Source organism: Lolium rigidum, chromosome 4 (genome assembly GCF_022539505.1).
Source record: "Lolium rigidum isolate FL_2022 chromosome 4, APGP_CSIRO_Lrig_0.1, whole genome shotgun sequence".
In the NCBI taxonomy this organism is placed as follows: domain Eukaryota; kingdom Viridiplantae; phylum Streptophyta; class Magnoliopsida; order Poales; family Poaceae; genus Lolium; species Lolium rigidum.
This window is the reverse complement of record NC_061511.1, coordinates 77,552,919-77,579,163: the sequence shown is the minus strand read 5'-3', so window position 1 is coordinate 77,579,163 and position 26,245 is coordinate 77,552,919.

Genomic DNA, 26,245 nt, shown 5'->3' with positions numbered 1-26,245 from the left:
TCCTTGGTGGCAACGGGAATAGCGTTGCTCCCAGTCCTCGGAGCAGTGTTGGTGTTATTGGGGTTGTTGTTGCTGGGGGCTCTCATCGGGGCGCGGTTGAAGTTGTTGGTGTTGGCATGGTGGTTGTTGTTGCTGTTGTTGTTGTGGTGGCCTCCTAGCCTTGGGTTTCCTCCACTCCGGTTCTGAAAACCGGGGCGAGACATCTGCATCTGCGGCTTGTTGTTTCTTGGGGCAAAACCTCCGCTTGAGCTGGGGCGTTACCTTGGGGTATTGCTGGGCCCACTCTAGTGCATCATGCGGCGTTTACGGTTCTCATTGGCTTGGTGGATTTTTCCCTCCATCTGGATGGCGGAGTCCACCAGGGCTTCAAGGTCGGCAAAGGGGATGTTGATTAGCGCAGTCTGCATCTCATCATGCAATCCATTCAGGAACCTCTCCTTCCTCTTCTCATTTGTGTCTGTCTCGTCCGGGGCGTACCTTGACAAGGTGAGAAACCTGTCGCGGTATTCCACCACGGACATTCTGCCCTGCTTGAGTTCCCTGAACTCGTCCCTCATCTTCTTGATAAGACCCGGGGGCACATGATACTTGCTGAACTTGAGCTTGAAATCAGCCCAAGTCATGATCTGTCCGGCGTTCATAGCATGGGTGCTGATCCACCAGGCTCTTGCTGGTCCTGCTAAGTAGTGCGTGGCAAACAGCACTTTCTCATTGGCGTCAACTCCAGCCACTTCTAGATTGTTCTCCATAGTCTGGAGCCAATCATCGGCATCCAGGGGTTCTTCAGTCTTGCTGAAAACAGGTGGGTTGGTGTTTTGGAAGTTCTTGAGCTTTGATCCTGGGTGATCATGGTTCCCGTGACCCTGGTTGTTGTGGGCTATCTGTTGCAGTGCTGCGATGTTGGCTTGGCGTTCAGCTCTTTCATCCTCTCTATCAGCCATCAAAGTCTGCAACAGTTGCATCATAGCATCTTGACTTGCGCTGCGAGTTGGAGGGGCCATCTGAACATGGAAATAGATCATGAGATAAGAGGGAATTTTCTATGGCTTATTTTGGGTAAGTTCAAAACTTTAAAACTTGAATTCTTTTGATGTTAACACAAACACACATTCATTCATTCATTCATTCATTCATTCATCATATATTACAAGCTTAACACACCAATGGTTTTAAGAACCATTTCACTCGCGCTACGATACAAGGGATGGGATACAAACTCACACCTACACATGTGAACTAGTGCAACTACTCCTCATCATCATCATCCACATCGATCGGGATGATTCCATCCTCTCCGGCCTCCAGAAACTCATAGTCCTCCTCATCAGTGAACTCATCCTCCTCGAAGTCATCGTCATCACTCAGGAAGGCTTCTCCTCCCTGAATGTCTTCACCGTATTCTTCCATCTCATTCAGCTGGTCTTCTTGAGCCTTGACAGTGGCCTCCAAGGATGCTATCTTTGCGCGGAGGCGCACAATGGTAGCGTCCTTCTTGGCACGCTGCTGGCGGAGTGTCTTGCGGTCCTTCGCAAGCATCTTGATAGCATCGGCGTGCTGAGCCAGTGCAAGGTGGGTCTGGTTGGCGTAGCCACGTGAGTTGTCCAGCTCCTTCTGGGTCTCGTACAGCATAAAGTCTAGATGCTCCACGTGGTGCCTCAGCTGGGGGTGGGACTGCAGGTCCATGGGTTCTCCAGCGGATTTACGCCTTGCGAGATGCGCAAAGCGACCCCCTGGATAGCGGCCACATTCTGTCCACACAGACGGGCAAGTGCTTCCTGAAGTGCACGAGTGAGTCCGTCCAGCCAGTTGCTTTCCCTGAAGGAGAAGAGGATCCTCTCAGAGGTAGTAGGCTCCATCTTGCCCCTCAGATCAGCGGTGATAACCCACTGAAGCTCCCCTCCGGGCTGGTCGTTGACTTCGACTCCGTGGAACTCTGTGTGCGGGCGTCCAAGGAACTCAGAGAGGGCATCGAGGTCCCTTTCGAAGATCAGACTCCCGCCATTTCCCAGCTGGTAAAACTTGGTGTTGGCTGGCTCCATCTGAAAGTGAATTGGATGAGTAAGTTAGAGAGGTGAACAAGTGTGGCAAAATTTTATGTAGATTCATAAGGAAGAGCATGGCTTCTTATTTCAACAAGATCTCAAAGAGAAGAAAGTGGCTAAGTTTTTCAGAAATATTCACTTCATTTGTTTTTGAACTTAAGTTTTTCAGAACGTCCATTCTAACTAGGGTCTCCTAAGGTCAAACAATGGCTCTGATACCAACTTGTCAACACCCGGATTTTTAAGTCCGGATGCCTATTATGCCATTCATCGCAATCCCAGGAATATTGTTGTTGCGAGACATAACAGTTGATATCATAAGTCATCATTCATTACAAACCATAATCGTCTTACAAAAGTAGATCACATGATCCAATATTACAACCATAGTTGATCTATTGATCAACGAACATCACAAATATTACAAAGCGGAAGCGTAGTAGTAGTAGCAGACTATCTAATTCCACAAGCCAACGCTTCATGTTAGAAGAACTCCTAGTTGTTGTAGACGTCCTGCTGGCCGTCATCTTCATACTGCTGCTCCTCTTCATAGTCTGGCCATTTGAATAGCCAGGGACACAGCCGTGAGTACTTTTAAAGTACTCGCAAACTAATACGATTGTAATGACTATCGATTTTAGTAAGTGAATGCTAAGCTCTAGGTTTATTTGCATAAAGCCAATTTTAGTTCATAAACTTTTAGTAAAAGACTCCTCATTTGCTAACTAACTCAAGTGGGAACATTAGTGTCATTCCCACAACTCGGTTGTGATTCAATTCAAGTTCACCATTCATGTCACCATTCATTTCACCATTTAGCTCGGAAAACATCCGACAACGGAACAAGTATGGCCTTTCCAATCGTCCGTAACCGTGGACACGGCTATTCGAATAGTTTTACACTCGCGAGAGGTTGCACACTTGTGCCACAACATTTGATTACATCCGTCGGGGATAACCCTGAATAATCGTAACTCAGTACGCGGATCATCAACCATAACCTTTCACTTACATATCCTAGTATAGGCACCTCTCCCCATGAGCTTGGCCTCCCAGTGAAGACAAAACGTTAGCCTGGGAACTGCACAGGGCTTGGGCCGGACATTCACCTCATATTCACGTCATTTCACATCATTTCACATTCCACGGAGGCAGCCTCGGCATAACCCCTATGACGCTTGTTTAGAGGGAACCCATACGAAGACACATAAACTTCCAGTTAAGCCCTACCCATAATCAGGTATTGTGGGGGTACTTGTAAATTGGAAAGGTATCGCATCCGAACCCAACCATCAGTTTTTATCAAGTTCATCAAGTCATTCATGTCATATTCACCTTCAAAATCATTCAGTGTCATTTTATTTCACAATGTTCCCATCTAGAGTAGTCAATTTTATTTGTTAGCACTAGCAAATAGTCATGAGGGGTGCTAACTAGCTTCGATTGCCATAGGCTAGCTTTGATGATCTTGTTCTATTCTAGACCAAGTGAATCATGAATCAAAAGTAAACTTTGATAAACCAAAACCAGTAAAGTTGGTAAAGTAAAACTTGGGATAGAATCATTAAGCATGAAGTAAAATGTGGTGGTGCCTTGCTCTTGGAGAGCTTTGCACTTAGCAAGAATATTAGCTTGCCTTGGTTGGCGTATTGATCAAAGTGGTCTTCCTCTCCTTGAAAGTAGACCTCCTCCTCCTCTTGATACTCCTCGGTACTAGCATCTAAAAACGAATACGATACATACAATCACCAAACAAAACTTAAACACTAGACTAAGTACACACATGAGTCACACAAGCTAGGCTAGCATCACAACCTGATTATTAGGTGGGTTAACTTGGTTGTATTCTTAAGAAAAATAATTTCCTCCCATTACAAATATTTTTAGTTTTGCTATTTAATTCTTGGGAGAAATAATTTCCTCTTATTGAATCTTGTTAAGATTTAAGTTCCTCAAATAATAATAAGGTATGAACTCATGTTGATCAAGTTCAACAATTCATATCTATCATTTGGGGAGAATGATTTAAATGAGGTACTAACCTCATACCATTTACTTCTTAATTTAACAACAATTTAATGTCTCTAAGTAATTCAAGATGAGATGGTATAGACTAAGTCAACACACCACTTTGAATTGCTTAGGACCATGATTTAAGCGAGAGAGAACCTCTCATACTATTTGGAAAATAATTTTCAATGATTTAAATGAACTAGAAATAGCCACATAGCCATTATTTTGATCTAGTCCATGATCATACAAACAACTATGTGATGTTTCTACATAAACATGTAGAATATGTGAAATGTGATTTATGAGAGTTGGAAACAACTCAAAATCACTTAGGGTTGATTTTGATAATTGTTTGAATTTACAAAAGTCACTTCCTTGTTATTTTTGTCACTTTAATTCTACAAACAATTTTAGGGTGAGACGAGTGGGGTTGTGTAGATAATTTGATAAGCTTTCCAAATATATAAAATTTGTCAAATTTGGTTTGGCGGATTTTATTCTATTCAATTTTGAAAATAGCATCTGTGAGCAATTTGTAAAATTCGAAAATTCCTATTTGAATTAAAAGGGCTTGGCGGGAAACAACATGGGCTGCACAGAGGAAAAACGAAACGGGCCGGCCCAGCTACACGTCTCGCGTGCCCGGGCCGCCTGACAGAGTGGGGGCCACTCGTCAGCGTCTTTTTAACAGCTAAACAGTATGAGTCTGTCTGGGACGCACGATTAGATCGTGATCGAACGGCCGGAGGCTTTCGTCGTCGACGGCAAGAGAGAGGCTCTGGCGCGGCGAGGCTAGGGGGTGGGAGGCTCACCGGCGGCGCGGCGATGGTCGGCGACGTGCTGCGGTGAGGTTGTCGATTGATGACCCACAAGTATAGGGGGTGTATCGTAGTATCTTCGATAAGTAAGAATGTCGATCCCAACGAGGAGCAGAAGGTGTTGACAGGCAGTTTTGATGAAGGATTCACTGTAAATGCTCACGTACAAGTATTCGTGGGGTTTTGATGTAACAGTATGAATAAAGTACAAGTAAGTAAAATGCGAGAGAAATAATTGCAGCGAGTGGCCCAATCCTTTTTAGCACAAAGGACAAGCCGGTTTGTTTACTTATAATGACCAAACGTTCTCGAGGACACACGGGATTTTAGTCTAGTGCTTTCGCTACATACAGCTTGATTAATCTTCATTGTTTTGATAAGTGTTGTGTGGGTGAACCTATGCTAATGTACCGCCCTTCCTAGGACTAATACATACTTGTGATTATACCCCTTGCAAGCATCCGCAACTACAAGAAAGTAATTAAGATAAATCTAACCACAGCCTTAAACTCGAGATCCCGCGATCCCTCCCCGCATCGATATACCAACGGGGGTTTAGGTTTCGTCACTCCGGCAACCCCGCAATTGGCAAACGAGTACAAGATGCATTCCCCTAGGCCCATAAATGGTGAAGTGTCGTGTAGTCGACGTTCACACGACACCACTAGAAGAATAACACCACAACTTAAATATCATAACATTGAATATTACTCAACCATAGTTCACTACTAACAATTAGACTTCACCCATGTCCTCAAGAACTAAACGAACTACTCACGAGACATCATATGGAACATGATCAGAGGTGATATGATGATGAATAACAATCTGAACATAGACCTTGGTTCAATGGTTTCACTCAATAGCATAAACAACAAGTAGAAATCAGTATCGGGAGAGTTTCCCTATCAAACAATCAAGATCAAACCCAAATTGCTACAGCGGTGACGATGTCCAGCGGTGGAGATGGCGGTGATGATGGTGGAGATGATGATGATGGTGATGGAGATGATGTCCAGCTCGATGGCGGTGACGATGGCGTCGATTTCCCCCTCCGGGAGGGAATTTCCCCGGCGGATTCCTCGCCCGCCGGAGAGCTCTTTTCTCTCCGGTGTTCTCCGCCCCGCGAGGCGGCCGTAACCCTTCGTGAGGATTCCTCTCGTGGCTTAGGTCTTCGGGACGAAGGGTTTCGCGAAGAAAAGGAGGCGAAAGAGGCCGAGGGGGCTCCACACCACATGGTGGCGCGGCCAGGCCATGGGCCGCGCCACCCTATGGTGTGGGCCCACCCCGGGTCCAGCCTGGCTCCCCCTTCGGCTTCCTCCGTCATCCGGAAAAATAGGATTTTTGGTAAAACTTCCTTCCACAGCTTGATCTTCCGAAATATTGCATCCCGACGGTGCTTTTTCCAGCAGTAATCCCGGCTCCGGTGCTCGATCTCCAAATAATCATGAAACATGCAAAATAGATGAAATAACATAAGTATTGTGTCCCAATATGAAATATATCAATGAATAACAGCAAATTATGATATAAAATAGTGATGCAAATTGGACGTATCAACTCCCCCAAGCTTAGACTTCGCTTGTCCCCAAGCGAAACCGAACTCGGTAAACAGGACCACATGTTTATGGAGTGAAGAGTCGATAAATAAAATACGGACAAGAAGCATCATATTCATTCACACAAGACATTATAGTAAACAACTTCCTCATATAACTCAACTTGAAACAAGTATAAGGTAATCACAAATAAAGGTGCATAAGAAATCATAATTGGTGATGGCAAACTTTGTTCTTGGTCGAGAACATTTAACAGATTATACTTATCTATTGAGCAGCGCTCTCATATTAAAGCTTATGGTAAACTTGCATACTCAATCATATTAATCATTGATGACTTTCAAAGCTATATTCATTCAGGTAAAACTTGTACTAAACAAGAAAGAGTAAAAACATGATGAAGCAAATCACAATATAATAGTTTGATCACAACAACTCAAATGCTTGCTTGAGATGGAGGGAAATAGGTTTACTGACTCAACATAAAGTAAAAGACAGGCCCTTCGCAGAGGGAAGCAGAGATTAAATCATGTGCTAGAGCTTTTTCAGCTTTGAAATCATATAAAGAGAATAAAAGTAAAGTTTTGAGAGGTGTTTGTTGTTGTCAACGACCGGTAGCGGGTACTCTAACCCCTTGCCAAACAGACCTCCAAAGAGCGGCTCCCATGAAGGACGTTATCTCTACCAAGCAAGGTAGATCATCCCTCTTCTCTTTTGTTTACACATGTATTTTAGTTTATTTAAGGATGACACTCCCCCAACCTTTGCTTACACAAGCCATGGCTAACCGAATCCTCGGGTGCCTTCCAACAATCTCATACCATGGAGGAGTGTCTATTGCAAAATTAAGTTGCTTACCGATGAATCAGGGCAAAACATGTGAAGAGAATTATTAATGAAAGTTGATTAATTGGGGCTGGGAACCCCGTTGCCAGCTCTTATTGCAAAATTATAGGATAAGTGGATGAAGCCACTAGTCCATTAGTGGAGGCTGCCTAACAAGACCGAAAGATAAAACACCACATACTTCCTCATGAGCTATAAAACATTGACACAAATAAGAAGTAATAAGTTTTGAATTGTTTAAAGGTAGCACATGAAGTATTTACTTGGAATGGCAGTAAAATACCATGCAGTAGGTAGATATGGTGGACACAAATGGCATAGGTTTGGGTTCAGGTTTGGATGCACGAGAAGTATTCCCTCTCAGTACAGGTCTTTGGCTAGCAAGGTTAATTAGCAAGCATAAGAGTTGAGGGAAACAAACAAATATACATGTGATAGAAACAATCATGCATCTTACTTGTAAGCACAAACAGTTTTAACTTTTAGAATACTAAGCTAAGAACTGATAAGAAAGATAATAATATCTTCTACATGTATTTCCTCTATTCTTCTTAAACTCAAAGTGTTGTTGCTATTGACCATTGCTAAGTTTGCCAAAACCAAATAGATTTACTTAATGCTCCCAAAGTGGTACCAATACTAAAATCAAGATCAATCATATAGTAGAAATTGCAAACTAAAATAAGGTGTGCAATATGTAAATGATAAGACTTCTCATTAATATTCCATAACGATAACTCACACCAAGGGATACATAGACAAACTAAAGGAGAGATACTTCCATACTGCAACCCATCTCATACGATAACTTCCCTACTCATGATATGACACTACTTGATAGTAAAAAGTAAAAGGTAGTGATAATGTGATACCGCGGCACTCCCCCAAGCTTGGAACAAACCAAGGGGATGCCAATACCGATGATGAATTACTCCTTTGGCGATGGTGGTGATGAACTCTTCCCGCGCTTCTTAATAAACTCCTTCAACTTCAGTTTCTCAGCTTGACAATTCTGCACTAAGATTCGAAGAGATTCATTGTTATCTGAGGTTGGCGATGACGACCTTGTGATGCGAATCGAGTGGTATTCAATCATTCTTCGGAGACGGCAATTCTCCTCCCGGAGTATCTCCACTTCTCTTCTTAGAGCCCGATATTGATCACAAAACTCATCAGTAATCCGTAGAACTTCTTCCATCATGGGGAAGGAGTCGAGGCTAAGAGCGGGTGGTAGAGGTCCCCGCAAGTTATGAGAAAAAGAACGTTGAGTGTCAACGGATCCCACCAAGATTTGCTTGCTCCCTCCGGCTTGTCGATCTTGTCTTGATGGCACCTCCTTCACTTCTTCCTCCGAAAGCCCCTTGCCCTTGTTCTTGGAGACCATGGTGCCTCTAAACCGAAAACAGATCCTGGCAGAAACAGCTCGAAACAAAACACGTCGAGAAAACGATATACGGACCTCCAGGGGTCCGGGGGATTTTATAATAAAAATTTTCGGAACAAACGGAAGGTACCAGATCGAACCAGAGTCGGAAAGGGGCGACGAGGCGGCCAGACCATAGGTCGGCGCGGGCGCAGTCGGGCCGCGCCGGCCTGTGGTGGCACGCCCTCGTGCGTCCTTTCCACTCCGTTTCGAACTCGTAATTTTTCATATTTTCCAAAAACAACAAAAATAATGTTCGGAAAGTAAATCGCGAACTTTTCATTACCAGCATCGTTACCTATTCAAAGTCGAGTTCGGCGGACCGTCAATTTGTCCTTTGATGAAAGCCTCCGGTGTTTCCACTCGAATAATATCAACATCAACATTATAAGAATCACCCGAGATATAATGCTTGAGTCTTTGTCCATTCACCACTTGCGTAGCATTGCCTTGGAGAGAGCTAATTTTAATTGCTCCCGAACGATACACCTCCTCAACAACATATGGTCCTTCCCATTTCGAGAGTAATTTCCCCGCAAAGAATCCGAGACGAGACCGATACAATAGGACTTTATCCCCAATATTAAACTCTCTTTTGATGATCCTTCTATCATGCCATTTTTTAACTTTTTCTTTAAAGAGTTTAGCATTTTCATAAGCTTCACTTCTCCATTCATCTAGAGAACTTAATTGTAGCAACCTCTTATCACCGGCAAGTTTAGGATCTTTATTTAATTCTCTAACAGCCCGATAAGCTTTGTGTTCTAGTTCTAAAGGTAAATGACAAGCTTTTCCGTAAACCATTTTATAAGGTGACATTCCCATGGGGTTTTTATAAGCAGTTCTATAAGCCCATAGTGCGTCTTTCAATTTACTAGCCCAATTCTTTCTAGATTTATTAACGGTTTTCTCGCAAGATAGATTTAATTTCTCTATTTGATAATTCTACTTGACCACTACTTTGAGGGTGATAAGCGGAAGCAATTCTATGATTAATACCATACTTAGCAAGAGTTTTTCTAAAACCTCCATGAATAAAATGAGAACCTCCATCAGTCATAATATATCTAGGTACTCCAAATCTAGGAAAAATAATATCTAAAAGCATTTTTAAAGAGGTCTCACCATCAGCACTTTTTGTAGGTATGGCTTCCACCCATTTAGTAACATAATCAACAAGCAACAAGTATATGAGTGTTACCTTTTGAAGAGGGAAAAGGTCCCATGAAGTCAAATCCCCAACAATCAAACGGTTCAATAACAAGAGTATAATTCATAGGCATTTCATTGCGTCTGGAGATATTACCAACCCTTTGACATTCATCACAAGATAAAATAAACTTCCTTGCATCTTTGAAGAGAGTTGGCCAATAAAAACCTGATTGTAGAACCTTTTGCGCGGTTCTATCTCCGGCGTGATGTCCTCCATAAGCACCGCCATGACATTTACTCAATATCTCTTGTTGTTCATATTCGGGAACACACCTTCGCATAATACCATCCACTCCTTCTTTATATAAGTGTGGGTCATCCCGTAAATAATGCCTCAAGTCATAAAAGAATTTCCTCCTTCCGCTGAGCTGAAAAGGTTGGAGGCAAGTACTTGGAAACAATAAAGTTAGCATAATCAAGCATACCAAGGACTGTCTCGCGAGCTCACCTTTATTACAGCCAATTGTTCATTTGGAAAACTATCATTAACAGGAACAGGATCATAAGCAATATTTTCCAATCTAGACAAATTATCAAGCAACAGGATTATCAGCACCTTTCCTATCTACAATATGTAAATCAAATTCTTGCAAAAGAAGTACCCATCTAATAAGCCTCGGCTTAGCATCTTTCTTTGTCATAAGGTATCTAATTGCAAGCATGATCAGTATGAATTGTAACTTTTGAATCAACAATATAAGATCTAAATTTATCACAAGCAAAGACTACAGACTAACAATTCTTTTTCAGTAGTAGCATAATTTCTTTGAGCAAGCATCAAGAGTCTTGCTAGCATAATGAATAACATTTAATTTTTTATCTACTCGCTGTCCAAGAACAACGCCTACAAAGAAAATCACTAGCATCACACATAATTTCAAATGGTAAATTCCAATCGAGAGGTTCAACTATAGGAGCAGCTTGTTAAGGCTTTCTTTAGAGTTTCAAAAGCTTCCTTACAATCATCATCAAAAACAAAAGGTACATCTTTTTGAAGAAGATTAGTAAGAGGCTTTGAAATCTTGGAGAAATCTTTAATAAATCTCCTATAAAACCCAAGCATGACCAAGAACACTACGAATACCTTTAACATCCCTTGGATAGGGCATCTTCTCAATAGCTTCAACTTTAGCTCTATCAACTTCGATACCTCTCTCGGAAATTTTATGTCCCAATACAATTCCTTCATTAACCATAAAGTGGCATTTCTCCCAATTAAGAACAAGGTTAGTTTCTTCACATCTCTCGCAAAACTTTATCAAGGTTTCGCAAGCAACTATCAAAAGAATTCCCGTAGACTGAAAAATCATCCATGAATACTTCCACAATACTCTCACAAAAGCCATGAAAAATAGCAGACATGCATCTTTGAAAAGTAGCAGGAGCATTACATAAACCAAAAGGCATACGCCTATAAGCATAAGTTCCATAGGGACAAGTAAAAGTGGTTTTCTCTTGATCTTTAGCTTTAACAAGCAATTTGTGAAAACCCGTAATAACCATCAAGAAAGCAAAAATGAGTATTTTTAGATAACCTTTCTAGCATTTGATCAATAAATGGTAAAGGGTAATGATCTTTCTTAGTAACTTTATTAACTTTTCGATAATCAATGCACATTCTATACCCTACAACTACTCTTTGAGGTATGAGCTCATCATTATCATTAGGCACAACAGCTCATTCCTCCTTTCTTAGGAACGCAATGCACAGTGACTAACCCATCTACTATCAGCAATAGGATATATAATACCAGCTTCAAGAAGTCGTAATACCTCATTTCTTACCACATCCTTCATCTTGGGAATTAGACGACGCCGAGGTTCAACAACAGGCTTTGCATCATCTTCCATATTAATGGCGTGTTGGCAAATAGAGGGAGAAATCCCCTTCAAGTCATCAAGAGTATAGCCAATAGCACCTCGGTGTTTCTTCAATATTTGCAATAATCTTTCTTCTTCAAACTCGTAAGCTTAGAACTAATAATAACAGGATATATTTTCTTATCATCAATATGAGCATATTTAAGATTATCGTGCAAAGGCTTTAAATCAAAAACAGGATCTTCCTTTGGTGGCGGTGTTGTACCCAAGTCTTCCACCGGTAAATCATGCTTGAGAATAGGTTGGCGAAGAAAAATCTCCTCAAGCTCATCTCTTTCTTTCCTAAAAACTTCACTCTCGCTATCCTCCAAATGTTGCTGCAAAGGATTATTAGGAACAAGAACAATAGATGCACACTGCTCCATTTTAAAATCATTACTAGGCAAATCAGCTTTATAAGGAGTTTTGGTAAATTTAGAGAAGTTAATGTTGGGGGGATGACCCCCGGTATGCCAAAGGCATGCCAAACCGGATGGCTTGTGCCATCAAGATACCGGTTTAATGTTCTTACCGGAAGCCTGGTAGGAATTTGGGAAAGCAAAGCTAGGCCGGTATCCCCAAGGGGGTATGCCGGAACCCGGTAAAGAAGATACCGGAAAGGAGAGCCTGTCGGCGGGACTCGGTCAAAGATTCTCTCCGGAGCTAGAAGACAAAGATGAGCTAAGCAAAGTAACTTTAGACGAAGGGCCGACGATAAAGAGAAGGATGACGGTCAAAGAAGCCGGAGGACGTCGGCGCCCCGATTAAAGAGGACTCCGGTGTCATCTATGATTAAAGTAGCTTTGTAAAGTAGTTTGTCTAGTCAAAGATGCCATTAGGGTTCCTTCCGAGTGTAAGCCACCCTCTCCCCTATATAAGGAGAGGGGGTACGCCTCCTACGAGCGCGAGACCACGAGAATAGCTTGTACTCGAGAAACTTGTAACCATGTTGAGATCAATGAAGCTAGCGATCTAGTAAAGAGTTCTTCCTCTTGTCTCTCTTCTTGTGTACCGGCCTTTGGTCGTGTTCTTGAGGAAAGCATCCGGAAGTTCTTCCCATCTAATCGCAAACCCTCCCCCGAATCCTCATACGTCCATTCGGCCCCAACTTAAGCCATCCTATGGCATCTGCTCGTTCACCACGACGACGGTTGGCGCCCACCGTGGGGCATGAAGTGGCGCATGCTCGGAATACACATTCGGGCGGGCCTCCTCGAGTTCGCCGGCGAGCGGACGGTGTCCGCGCTCGTCCAGAGCTTCTACTCCATCGACTTCATCAACGACAACGCGGGCTGCTTCGCCAACGGCGGCATCTTCCCCAAGAACGGCCGCATCATCGAGTTTGGCAGCCACCGCATCTACTTCGGCACCGTCCCCGTGCGCCAGCGCCTCTCGCCGGTGCTGGTGGCACCGGACCCGCCAAGATGGCTCTGTGCTGGTCGCGCCGCCGGCAGCGTCGAGGTAATGATGACCGGTGTGGCTGGTGCAGGAAAGGAGGTTGCGGCCGAAGGTGCTGGTCGCGCGGTTTCGACCCGTGCGGCTAAGCCACCGCTGGAGCGCGACGCAGCGCGCGGCGGGAGCATCTTCCGCGCCACCGGCAACGCCTCTCCAAACGGCGATGAACGCGCCGGCAACCCCCATCGCGCGGAACATCGACCCGGCAGCGGCTCGAGCGGAGTTGGAGGCGCAGCGCCCGAGGATACTCGAGAGCGGCAAAGACGTCGTCAAGGCGCAGCGCGAGCTGAACCTAACCGTACGTGAGTATAACGCTGCCCATGGCTTTGCTTCGTTAGCGCTCATGCTGCTAGGATACCGGAAAACCGGCTTAAGGCTCGCAATCTAGATCGGGATTTGCGTAAGGAAGTTCTTACCGGCAAAAGTACCTCTCGCATCCGTTAGCATTGTAGAGAAACCTAAGTACGAGCAGTCCGGATAAAACCATAAAAGCTGCTAAGGCTGCCGTAGATCCGTGTGATTCGCTTACCGAAGAGGCTCGGCAAAGCAACAAGAGCGTGTCGAGAGCCGCTAGATACCGTAGAGCAGCAGAACGCCGAGCAGCCGGCTAAGCTCAACAAGGCTATAGCCTCGAAATCCGCGCGTTCAACAAAGAATGCCGGAAGCAAGTCCCATGGGCAGGCCTCGTCCCCCATCCGGACGTAAGAAAAGAAAAAGAAGTGAACGCACGGCAGATGACTGTGTATGATCCGGTCCTTGCCGGTAAACAAAAAGCCGGGCAACACGATGCCGGTAGAAAAAGCCAAGGGGCAGAACGAGGCTACGCCAAGGAAGGCTATGCCGGAAACAATCATGCCGGTAGACATGAAACCGGGCAAAACTATCCGGCTGCAAGGGCAGCGTACGATGATGATGAGGAGGAGATGCCTCCACCAAGGTACCGGCAGGCAAGGGCCGCGGCACCAGAACGTTACGATGAAGCCGATTCTGCAAGACCGGCAGCATACCGGAACCCTTTGGGGGAACGCTTGGGAGAGAGATACCTACCGGAACGGGATGCGAGGCACCGTCTGGATAGAGTGTACTTGTCAGAAATGATCGAGGAGGAAGGTCCTCCAGGTCCAAAGTGCTTTGGCCCAAGAATCATGAGAGAAAAACCACCAGTCCGCAACTTCACGTTGCCCCGTGACACAAAAACATACGATGGCACCACGAAGCCGGAAGATTGGCTCGCGGATTACGTGACCGCGGTATATGTCGCAGGCGGTGGAGGAACCGTAGCAGGAGGAGGAAACCGGCGTTGGGCTGTGAGGATCATACCATCGTTTTTGGTTGGACCGGCAAGAATCTGGCTAAACAACTTGCCGGCAGGAAGCATAAATGGCTGGCTGGATTTTGAGGAAGCTTTTGTGAGCAATTTCAGCAGCACATATGAAAGGCCAAACAGGCCGCAGCAACTTGCTCTATGCGTGCAACGCCCGAACGAAACAGACCGGGATTATCTGGCCCGGTGGAACACCACGAGGAACTCTTGTGAAGGGGTAATCGAGGCACAGGCCATTGCTTGGTTTAGCAGTGGGTGCAAAAGAGGTTCGCCGTTGTGGCAAAAGCTGCAGCGGAACATGCCAACAACGTTGGCAGAGATGATACGTGTAGCGGATAACTATGCGTTGGGAGACCCAACGCAGCCGGCAGTGCAACCTGAACCGGAACAGCTACGCCAAGAGCAACACCGGGACAACCGGAACAATAAGAGGAGGGAAGATTTCCCGGATCGAAGGTATGGCTCGCAGCAAGTTGCTGCTGTGCAAGAAAACTCTGATGCCAGCGGCAGCCAGAGGCAAAGAACTGGATCGCAGCCATGGGCGGGTCCAAAGAAACAGTGGGTGGAAAAGAAACCCTGGGTCCAGAAAAGAAACCGGCAAGAACCCGCAAAATACACCATGGAAGCTGCCATGGACCAACCGTGCCGGTGGCACACACCGAATCCGGCACACCCGTCAAACCATCTGACGAAGGATTGTACCTGGACCAAGTACTTGATGGAAAAGGGGGCGGTAAAAGATGCCCAAGGGCGAGGAGGCAATGCAATGATGCCACCACCGGACATGCCGGTGTGGTGCTTACTTCACCAAAAGGAGACCACCTCCGGTATGTTTTGCAAGTACATTTCAGGGCATCAAACAATGTCGCTGAATATGAAGCTTTGATCCATGGGCTTAAGGTCGCAAAAGAAATCGGTGCGCACCGGATCATTTGCTATGGAGATTCAGATCTTGTGGTACAGCAGTGTTCCGGAGATTGGGATGCAAAAGATGCCAACATGGCCTCGTACCGGTTTCACGTGCAAAAGATTGCCGGATTCTTCGAAGGTTGTGAGTTTCACCATGTACCGCGTGCGGAAAATGAAGTCAGCGGATGCGTTGTCCAAGATAGGCTCATCCCGACAAGAAATTCCTCCCGGAATAGCTTTGGCACACCCGAGAGTACCATCAATCAAGCCAAGTCCGAGTCGGAATCAATTTTTGTACCGGAGTCACACGTGGTGCCCATGGATATCGATGAAGGGAACCCGGGGACTGCTCCGGCAAACCCGGGACCGCTCCGGCAAGCTCGGGGACCGTTCCGGTAAGCTCGGGGACTGCCGTACCCATATCGGAAGAAATGATGCTGGTGGATAGCATGGAGATAGATGCACCGGTGTTTTTGGTTCGAGAGATACCGTCATGGGCTAAACCTATTAAGGAATTCCTAATCAACGGCACCTTGCCGGCTGACGAAAATGAATCGAGGAGAATCCAAAGAAGGTCCAAGGCATATACGTTCATCAATGGTGAAGTGTACAAGAGAAGCGTTACCGGTGTCCTTCAAAGATGTGTGGAACCGGAAGAAGGGAAAGAAATGCTTGAGGAAATTCACCAAGGAGAATGTGGGCATCATGCCTCATCAAGGGCGCCGGTAGCAAAAGTGTTTCGGCATGGGTTTTACTGGCCCACTGCTTTGGAGAACGCTGAGGATTTGGTAAGAAAATGCAACGGGTGCCAGAGGTACGCCAAGCAAAATCATACCCCAGCGTCCGGTTTAAAGACAATACCGCTAACATGGCCGTTTGCTATTTGGTGCCTTGACATGGTTGGTCCATTCAAGACTGCAAGGAGCAGCATGACTCAATTCTTGGTCATGGTGGATAAGTTCACTAAATGGCTAGAAGTAAAACCTATCGCAAAGTGTGATGGGCATACAGCTGTGAAATTCTTGAAAGATGTCATCTTGCGGTATGGATACCCGCACAGCATCATCACTGACAATGGAACCAACTTTGCTCAAGGTGAGTTCAAAAGGTTCTCGTGAGGATAAGAATATCCGGTTGGATTTGTGCTCGGTAGCACACCCACAAGGCAACGGCCAAGTGGAAAGGATGAATGCTTTGGTACTCTCCGGTATCAAACCCGGACTCATTGACGCAAGTGGAAAAAGCACCGGGGTGTTGGCTTGATGAGATACCATCGTTGCTGTGGAGTATAAGAACAACCCCAAACCGGTCTACCGGATACACTCCGTTCTTCATGGTTTATGGAGCGAAGCGGTCATACCAACCGACATCATCCATGATTCACCAAGAGTACAGCTCTATACCGAGCAAGAGGTCAAAGAGGCCAGAGAAAATGATGTGGACTTGCTAGAAGAAGCAAGAGAGCTAGCTTTGGCAAGAACAGCCATTTACCAACAGAAACCTCGGACGCTATCATGACCGGAAAGTCAATCCAAGAGTTTTCCGGGAAGGAGATCTTGTGCTTCGCCTAGTGCAGCGCACTGAAGGCCGGCATAAGCTCTTGCCACCTTGGGAAGGCCCTTTCATTGTAAGCAAGGTGCTTCACAATGATGCATACTACCTAATTGACGCACAGGAGTGGAAAGAAGGAAAGGCGGACAAGTCCGGAGAGGAGAGCAAGCGTCCATGGAACGTAGCTCTGTTGCGTCCTTTCTACTCTTGAAGTGGTGGTGTAAGAAGTTCCTTTTTTGTACCTTATATGTTATGAATAAAAGATGCTGGAACATTGAGTGAGTCTCGGGGACTACCCCATAAAAATTGCATGTAACTTGTCTATTTTTTCAGTTTACCGGTTGCTTCTTGAATGATTTTTCTTTCCGGTTTAGTAGTGTGCTAAACCCTACCGGAGTCTTCGACTCTGCTGCTGTCCGCAAACCGGCTTCATGGCAAGCAAGATAAACCGGTAGGGGATAAGCACATGAACTGCGAAAAGGGAGAGCAGGAAAGAACAATCCGGAAAATTTAACTAACCCCGGCTAAACCGGTTTTTTGCAAAATTTCAAAGTTATTTCTAAGTTCAAAAAGATGCTTGTTTGGTGAAAGAACCTTGTGCTCATACGCCAAAGAACGCCCAGAGAAGGCAGGCAGAGCCAAGGCAAAAGAACCAAGTATGCATCAAATTGGATGCGGAAACAATTGGGAAATCTTTGCAGTGCAGGATAAAAGCAGAACCAAAAGCAAATGTGCTAAAACAAACTTAAGATAATTAGCTACCGGTATAACTTACCGGCAGGAAATGTTGTACCGCAACCAAAAGCAGGTTTAAAGTTTTACATCATAGACCCCGGCATTCCGGGGCAAAGTTTAACAAGCATTGTTTCAAAGTAAACAGGACAAACAGGCACAGCAGGCACACATATCACAGAGAATCATCACGCAGCGGGGGCTTCCGGAGGAGCATCGCCGGCATCAGCATCGTCCAAGAGCTCTTCTTCGGCTTCATCCTCCTCCTCGTCGAGATAGTCCTTGACGCCAGGAGGGGGAGGGATGAAGGTGCGCATGTCGGCATACTCCGCAATGCGGTACGCGCGATCCTGCCGCTTAGCGGAGAGGATCGGGTCCAGATCGGTTTCTGCATCTTCGCGCACGCCGGTGAGGGCGTCCAGATCGAGCTCCGGGTACCAGGAGCAGGCAACGCGGAGGGCGGAGTCCGCGCCAGCGCGGGCAGCAGAGCACTGCCACTCGCGGATCCTCCTGCCGCCGCCCTTAAGACGATCGCTGATGAGGGAGAAGGTGTCCGGCACCTCTTCGCCAGGCCATAAGGTCCTGAAGAGCTGGGTAGCTACATCAGGGATGTCCGATAAATTGCGGTCTATGGCGCGCATATGGGACACCCGCGCGTTAAGCGCGACCAGATGGTCGTTGGGCGTCCATGGCACGTTAAGATCCGCTCGGCCTTGGTCCTTGCGGCGCACGTCGACCTTCTTGACAGCGTACCCCTGGGAGTTCGGAAAGAGGCCTGTGTAAAGAAAGAAAAAGGTCAAGGAAAAGAGACCGGAAAGAAAAGAGTCCGGAAAGAAAAGAGTCCGGAAGAAAAAGAGACCGGAAGGAAAGATAACGGGAAGAAAATGGGGTCGGAGGAAAAAAGGCTCATATGTAGTAGTCAAAGCGTAAAATAAAAGAACTTACGATGGGCGAGGGCGTCGGTCTGCAGGATCAACTGATCGCATTCCTTATGTTCCTCCTCCAGCCGCGCGGCCTTCTCCTCGGCAGCCTTCCGGGCCTTGGCCGCCTCCTCCAGCTCAGCCCAGCGGCACCACGTTGGCGTTGCTGGCGTCCTCCAGAGCCTCCTCCATATTGGCCGCTGCATCAGCTGCAGCGGCTTCGAGGGCCTTGGCATGGTCAAGCCCCAGTTGGATGAGCTGGGTCTTGAGCTTCCGGTGGCTGGTCTCGAGGGCATCCAGCTCCTCCTTGTGCTGCCGGATGAGCTGGTCCTTCTCCCCTGTAACCGGGAAAGAAAGTATTAACAAGGTTATACTAGTAAAAGTGGAAAAGAAACCAAGTTTAAAGGAAAAAGGAGAGAATCGTACGTTGGGCGGTGGCCAGCTGCTCCTTGAGAGCATCGATGGAAGCTTCCGGGATCACTGTTAAGCAGAAATTGTGAATGTCAGGAAGAAACAAGGTTTCCGGTATGGAAGATGCCGGCGGAACAAAAATTTACCTTGACACTTGTCGTGTGCCTCAGCGAGCTCCCGATGCTCCCATAGAAGCTCCTCGAAGAGGGCCTTCCGAGCGTCAGCTGTGAGCTGTTCAAGAAAAAGAAGATTTTAAGCTAAGTTTTGCGCTAAGAACAAGGTTCTTAACCCGAAACTCGGGGACTGGCAGTGCCGGTTTTGCGCGTTTTAAGCTAAGTTTTGCGCTAAGAACAAGGTTCTTAACCCGAAACTCGGGGACTGGCAGTGCCGGTTTTGCGCGTTTTAAGCTAAGTTTTGCGCTAAGAACAAGGTTCTTAACCCGAAACTCGGGGACTGGCAGTGCCGGTTTTGCGCTAAATTTTTAAGTTAAGTTTTGCGCTAAGAACAAGGTTCTTAACCCGAAACTCGGGGACTGGCAGTGCCGGTTTTGCGCTAGGTTTTTAAGCTAAGTTTTGCGCTAAGAACAAAGTTCTTAACCCGAAACTCGGGGACTGGCAGTGCCGGTTTTGCGCGCTTCTAAGGTAAATGGTGTGCTAAGAAGAAGGTATTTAACCCGAAACTCGGGATCGGCAGTGCCGGTTTCACGCTAAATTTTTAAGTTAAGTTTTGCGCTAAGAGCTGCACTCTCACCACAAAACTCGGGGACTGGGAAGATAGACAAGAGAGAAACCGGCATGAAACTAAAGAAAAGATAAAACAAAGCTGGAAACGAAGAAACCGGTTAAGATTGAGACAAGTTAGCAAAACATACCATCAGATTGTTCGTGGAGTCGTACCACGCGCTGTCAAGCTCTTTAACGGCGCTGCGAAGCCGCATAAAGTGCTCCTCGGAAGACCGGTCCCCGACAGGGTCGGGTGCCGGCAGCCTGTCCTTGCCCAGGCCGCGGGTCGCCGGAGTCATGTCCGCGGCGTTCCACTTTTGGGCATAGGGCAGAAGGTGCCCCAGGTCGCGGCCTTGGCGCTTGAACTCGTGATGCGGCCAAGGAGGCCGGTGGCCTTCGTGGCGGCATCTTTGGCGGCCTTGGCGACGTGCAGCACCAAGGGCTGCTGGCCGCCGGAAGGGGCGCTGGAGGCCGTCGCCTTCCCCTTGATGAGCTTGGAGGTCTTGGGCGGCGGCGCAGAAGCGGCCCCGAGGGGCTTGGCGCGAGGAGCACCTGGCGGCGGCATCAGGCTCATACATCTCGCTCATCCTATGTGCGCGGCGCTTTAGAGGAAGCACCCGACGAGAAATAAAAGTGCGGATGATATCATCCGAGCAGATCTTGGTCTCCTTCTTCAAAGAGGTCAAGAAGCGTACCACCCGGCTGGTTTCAGCGTGGTCAGACTTCGGGTTGTAGCTCCAGTTGGTCCTGCTGGGCGGCCCCGCTTCGAAGGGAGGAAGATCGATGAGATCGGCGCGGCCGGTGTTCTTCACGTAGAAGAAAGTCCCTTGCCACAACCGGCAAGATTCGAGGCCGGAAAACTTAAAAAAGGGGTCCCTTGACGGGAGCCGATAATGCAAGACCCGCACTGAACGGGGGGCTTGGGTTTAGGAATATCCTTGCCCTGAATGGAATTAATCCGAAGAGCAAAGAAGCGGGCAAACGTCTCACGAGTGGGACGAATGCCAATATAGGCCTCCATGAAGGTGGCGTAGCAAGAGAGGTAGAAGATGGCGTTGCTAGGAAGGTGGTGAGGTTGGAGTTTGTAAAAATCTAAAAACTCCCGGAAAAAAGGGGAGGCAGGAAGGCCGAAGCCACGCTCAAAGTGAGCAAGAAAGACAACATATTCGTCATCTTCAGGATCCGGTTCGATTTCGCCGTCCGGAATCCGGCAAGAAACTCCTTCCGGAATCCGTCGAGACCGGTATAACCAGTCGATCTCGAATTCGGTAACGCTGGAACCCATCCAGGCTCCGCGGGTGATTGGGGAAGGCTCCTCGCCGGAGATTGGCTGGAGCTGCTAGAGGTTGCGCTACCGGAAGCTTGGCTAAAGCTACCGGATTCTAGGTGGCCACCGGACTCTTGATGGCTACCGGATCCCTGCTGATTGCCGGAATCGGTCTCCATCGGATCTGAAGCCGTTGATTCACCGGGAGATGGTCTACGGCGCTTGAGAGAAAGGGAAGAAGAAGATGCAGAGGAGGATTCCTCGTCAGACATTGCAAGGAGAGGCGAAAAAACAAGAATCCCAGACTTGGACCCCGCGTGAAGATCTACGAGTAAGAAGAAAACCAAAGAAAAAGAGGAAATAAGAACACTGAAGACCCAAGATCTGGAAAGCAAGCAGAGGACGAGTGGAACGAAATTGGTACCAACCTTAAGCGGCGGAGTCGCTGAGGGAAGTGTTTGCTGGCGGCGGAGCGGACCTGCGGTCGCCGGGGAGCACCGTCGACGGCGAGGCGGAGAAGCTTGCGAAGAAGCACGAATGCGGCGGGAGCAATGAACTTGCGGCCGAAGATCTCCGCACAGCGGAATCCAGCGGAGGCACGGCGTGAGTTCGCCGGGCGCCGGAGCTTGAAGGAGCGACGGCGGACGGAGAGCGGCGGAGGCGCAAAGGCGTGGAGCTCTGTGCGCGAAGGAGGAGAATGCGAAGAAGATGAAGAAGAAGGGGCGGTTGTGTTTATAAAGGAGAGAGAAGGTGGGCAGGAAACCGCTGGGCCGCGGCGGTTCGCCTCGCGGCCCGCGACGGTTCGCGCCTTGGGCCGCCACGTGGCGTGGGAATACACGCGAAGAAATACGGAGCCACACAGAGGCGCGCACGGGATCCCGAAGAGGTAGTGGGATCAGCTGCGATGCATTAAATGAGCGCGCGGGAGTCGAAGGGAAGTGACCCCTGACACTGGCGCGTCGACCACGCGTGCGCATGTCTCTGACAGGCGCGGGGCCCGAGATATTCTCGACGTCGCCGAGGAAGTATTAAATGACTAAGATGCCGGAGGATAAGATACCGGATAACACCTTAAGAAGAAGAGATAGCGATGATCCGAGCAAAGATGCCGGATCCAAGCCTAAAACCGGATAGATTAAACCGGTATCCTAAAAAGAAAGAACTCCGGCATGGTCCGTTGGATAGGATCCGCCGTACTATACCAGCTTCGGGGACTAATGTTGGGGGGATGACCCCCGGTATGCCAAAGGCATGCCAAACCGGATGGCTTGTGCCATCAAGATACCGGTTTAATGTTCTTACCGGGAAACCTGGTAGGAATTTGGGAAAGCAAAGCTAGGCTCGGTATCCCCAAGGGGGTATGCCGGAACCCGGTAAAGAAGATACCGGAAAGGAGAGCCCGTCAGGCAGGACTCGGTCAAAGATTCTCTCCGGAGCTAGAAGACAAAGATGAGCTAAGCAAAGTAACTTTAGACGAAGGGCTGACGATAAAGAGAAGGATGACGGTCAAAGAAGCCGGAGGACGTCGCGCCCCGATTAAAGAGGACTCCGGTGTCATCTATGATTAAAGTAGCTTTGTAAAGTAGTTTGTCTAGTCAAAGATGCCATTAGGGTTCCTTCCAATGTAAGCCACCCTCTCCCCTATATAAGGAGAGGGGGTACTGCCTCCTACAGGCGCGAGACCACAGAATAGCTTGTACTGAGAAACTTGTAACCATGTTGAGATCAATGAAGCTAGCGATCTAGTAAAGAGTTCTTCCTCTTGTCTCTCTTCTTGTGTACCGGCCTTTGGTCGTGTTCTTGAGGAAAGCATCCGGAAGTTCTTCCCATCTAATCGCAAACCCTCCCCCGAATCCTCATACGTCCATTCGGCCCCAACTTAAGCCATCCTATGGCATCTGCTCGTTCACCACGACGACAGTTAAACTCATAAGATTCACCAGCAAATTTAGTCAAAATTTTCTATTTCTTGCAATCTATAATAGCTCCAAAAGTATTTAGAAAAGGTCTACCAAAAATGATAGGACAATAATCGCTAGCAGCAGAACCAAGTACCAAAAAGTCAGCAGGATATTTAATCTTACCACATAGAACTTCCACATCTCGAACAATACCAATTGGAGAAATATTTTATCTATTAGCCAGCTGAATAACCACATCAATATCTTCAAGTTCACAAGAATCAATTTCGTGCATAATCTCCGTGTAAAGCTCATAAGGTATAGCACTAACACTTGCACCAATATCACATAAACCATAATAGCAATGATCACCAATTTTAACGGATAGCATAGTAACACTAGCTTGTTTGGGTTTATTAGGATGTGAAACAATATTAGAAGCATCTTCACGTAAAATAATATGACCATCCTCCACATTTTCAGTCACAAGATCTTTAACTATGGCAACAAAGAGGTTCAACTTTTATTTGTTCTTCAGGTTCTCTAGGTTTCTTTTCACTTTTATGAACCACACTATTTATAACAGAGTACTCTTTCATTTTAGCAGGAAAAGGAGTTTTTTCAATATGAGCTTCAGGAATAACACGATCAGCAGTTTCAATTACAACACACTTATTAATAGATGAATCAATTTTATCTTTGTACGGTTCATGATACTTATGAAAATTCTTCTTAGGCAATTCATAATGAGAGGCAAAAGCTTTATAAAGGTTTACAACAACTTGAGAATCAAGACCATATGTAGCACTCATATTACGAAATGTATCAGTATCCATAAAAGCTTCAATGCATTTATAATCATAAATTATACCCGATTCTCTATCTTTGTCGTTCTCCCAACCTTCAGCATTTTCTTGGATCCGATCAAGAAGGTCCCTTTTAAACTCTTCTTTATTGCGCGTAAATGATCCAGAACAAGAAGTATCCAGACAAGGTCTTGTCTTGAAAAGAAAGTCTTGCATAGAAATTATCAATAATAACATTACCAGGAAGCTCATGAATGGGGCATTTGAGCATTAAAGACTTCAATCTCCCCCAAGCTTGGGCAATACTCTCTCCATCATGAGGCCAGAAATTATATATGCGGTTCCGATCTTTGTGAATTTCACTTGGAGGATAAAATTTGGAATAAAATAAAGGCACAATGTCCTCCCAATCAAGAGAATCACCATTCTTCAAGCAATTTATACCAATGCGCCGCTTTACCGATACAGCGATATAGAGAATAGTTTCTTCCTAACTTCATTCATAGCAATACCCGCACATTTGAATAACCCGCATAATTCATGCAAAAACAATAAATGATCACCAGGATGGACAGCTTCCATCCCCTTCATAGCGGTTATCCATAACATGTTCAATAATTTTCGTAGGTATTTTATATGGTATTACTTCCTCACCTGGCGCCTCATCCACTACCGTTGCGTAGTAGTAGATTTCCCAAATAGAAATTGAAGAGAAGATCTCTCCATAATGACTTATAACAACTGGCGTAAATAAAATCAGCACAAACAAGTAAAGGTTTTCCTTACCAATTCCACTTACCAATAGCGCTTCACTCCCGGCAACGGCGCCGTAAAATAGTCTTGATGACCCACAAGTATAGGGGTGTATCGTTGTATCTTCGATAAGTAAGAATGTCGATCCCAACGAGGAGCGAAGGTGTTGACAGTGCAGTTTTGATGAAGGATTCACCGTAAATGCTCACAGTACAAGTATTCGTGGGGTTTTGATGTAACAGATGAATAAAGTACAAGTAAGTAAAATGCGAGAGAAACAATTGCAGCGAGTGGCCCAATCCTTTTTAGCACAAAGGACAAGCCGGTTTGTTTACTTATAATGACCAAACGTTCTCGAGGACACACGGGATTTTAGTCTAGTGCTTTCGCTACATACAGCTTGATTAATCTTCATTGTTTTGATAAGTGTTGTGTGGGTGAACCTATGCTAATGTACCGCCCTTCCTAGGACTAATACATACTTGTGATTATACCCCTTGCAAGCATCCGCAACTACAAGAAAGTAATTAAGATAAATCTAACCACAGACCTTAAACTCGAGATCCTGCGATCCCTCCTGCATCGATATACCAACGGGGGTTTAGGTTTCTGTCACTCCGCCAACCCCGCAATTGGCAAACGAGTACAAGATGCATTCCCCTAGGCCCATAAATGGTGAAGTGTCGTGTAGTCGACGTTCACACGACACCACTAGAAGAATAACACCACAACTTAAATATCATAACATTGAATATTACTCAACCATAGTTCACTACTAACAATTAGACTTCACCCATGTCCTCAAGAACTAAACGAACTACTCACGAGACATCATATGGAACATGATCAGAGGTGATATGATGATGAATAACAATCTGAACATAGACCTTGGTTCAATGGTTTCACTCAATAGCATAAACAACAAGTAGAAATCAGCATCGGGAGAGTTTCCCCTATCAAACAATCAAGATCAAACCCAAATTGCTACAGCGGTGACGATGTCCAGCGGTGGAGATGGCGGTGATGATGGTGGAGATGATGATGATGGTGATGGAGATGATGTCCAGCTCGATGGCGGTGACGATGGCGTCGATTTCCCCTCCGGGAGGGAATTTCCCCGGCGGATTCCTCGCCCGCCGGAGAGCTCTTTCTCTCTCGGTGTTCTCCGCCCCGCAGGCGGCCGTAACCCTTCGTGAGGATTCCTCTCGTGGCTTAGGTCTTCGGGACGAAGGGTTTCGCGAAGAAAAGGAGGCGAAAGAGGCCGAGGGGGCTCCACACCACATGGTGGCGCGGCCGTGCCATGGGCCGCGCCACCCTATGGTGTGGGCCCACCCCGGGTCCAGACTGGCTCCCCCTTCCGGCTTCCTCCGTCATCCGGAAAAATAGGATTTTTGGTAAAACTTCCTTCCACAGCTGATCTTCCGAAATATTGCATCCCGACGGTGCTTTTTCCAGCAGAACCCGGCTCGGTGCTCAATCTCCAAATAATCATGAAACATGCAAAATAGATGAAATAACATAAGTATTGTGTCCCAATATGAAATATATCAATGAATAACAGTAAATTATGATATAAAATAGTGATGCAAATTGGACGTATCATCGATGACGAGGAAGCAGATGGTACCGGCGGCGTCTCCAACGGTGGCCGAAATCGGCGGCACGCTTCTCAGCACCTCCGCGGGCTCCGGCGACGAAATTGGACGGCTCCGGTGGCTAAT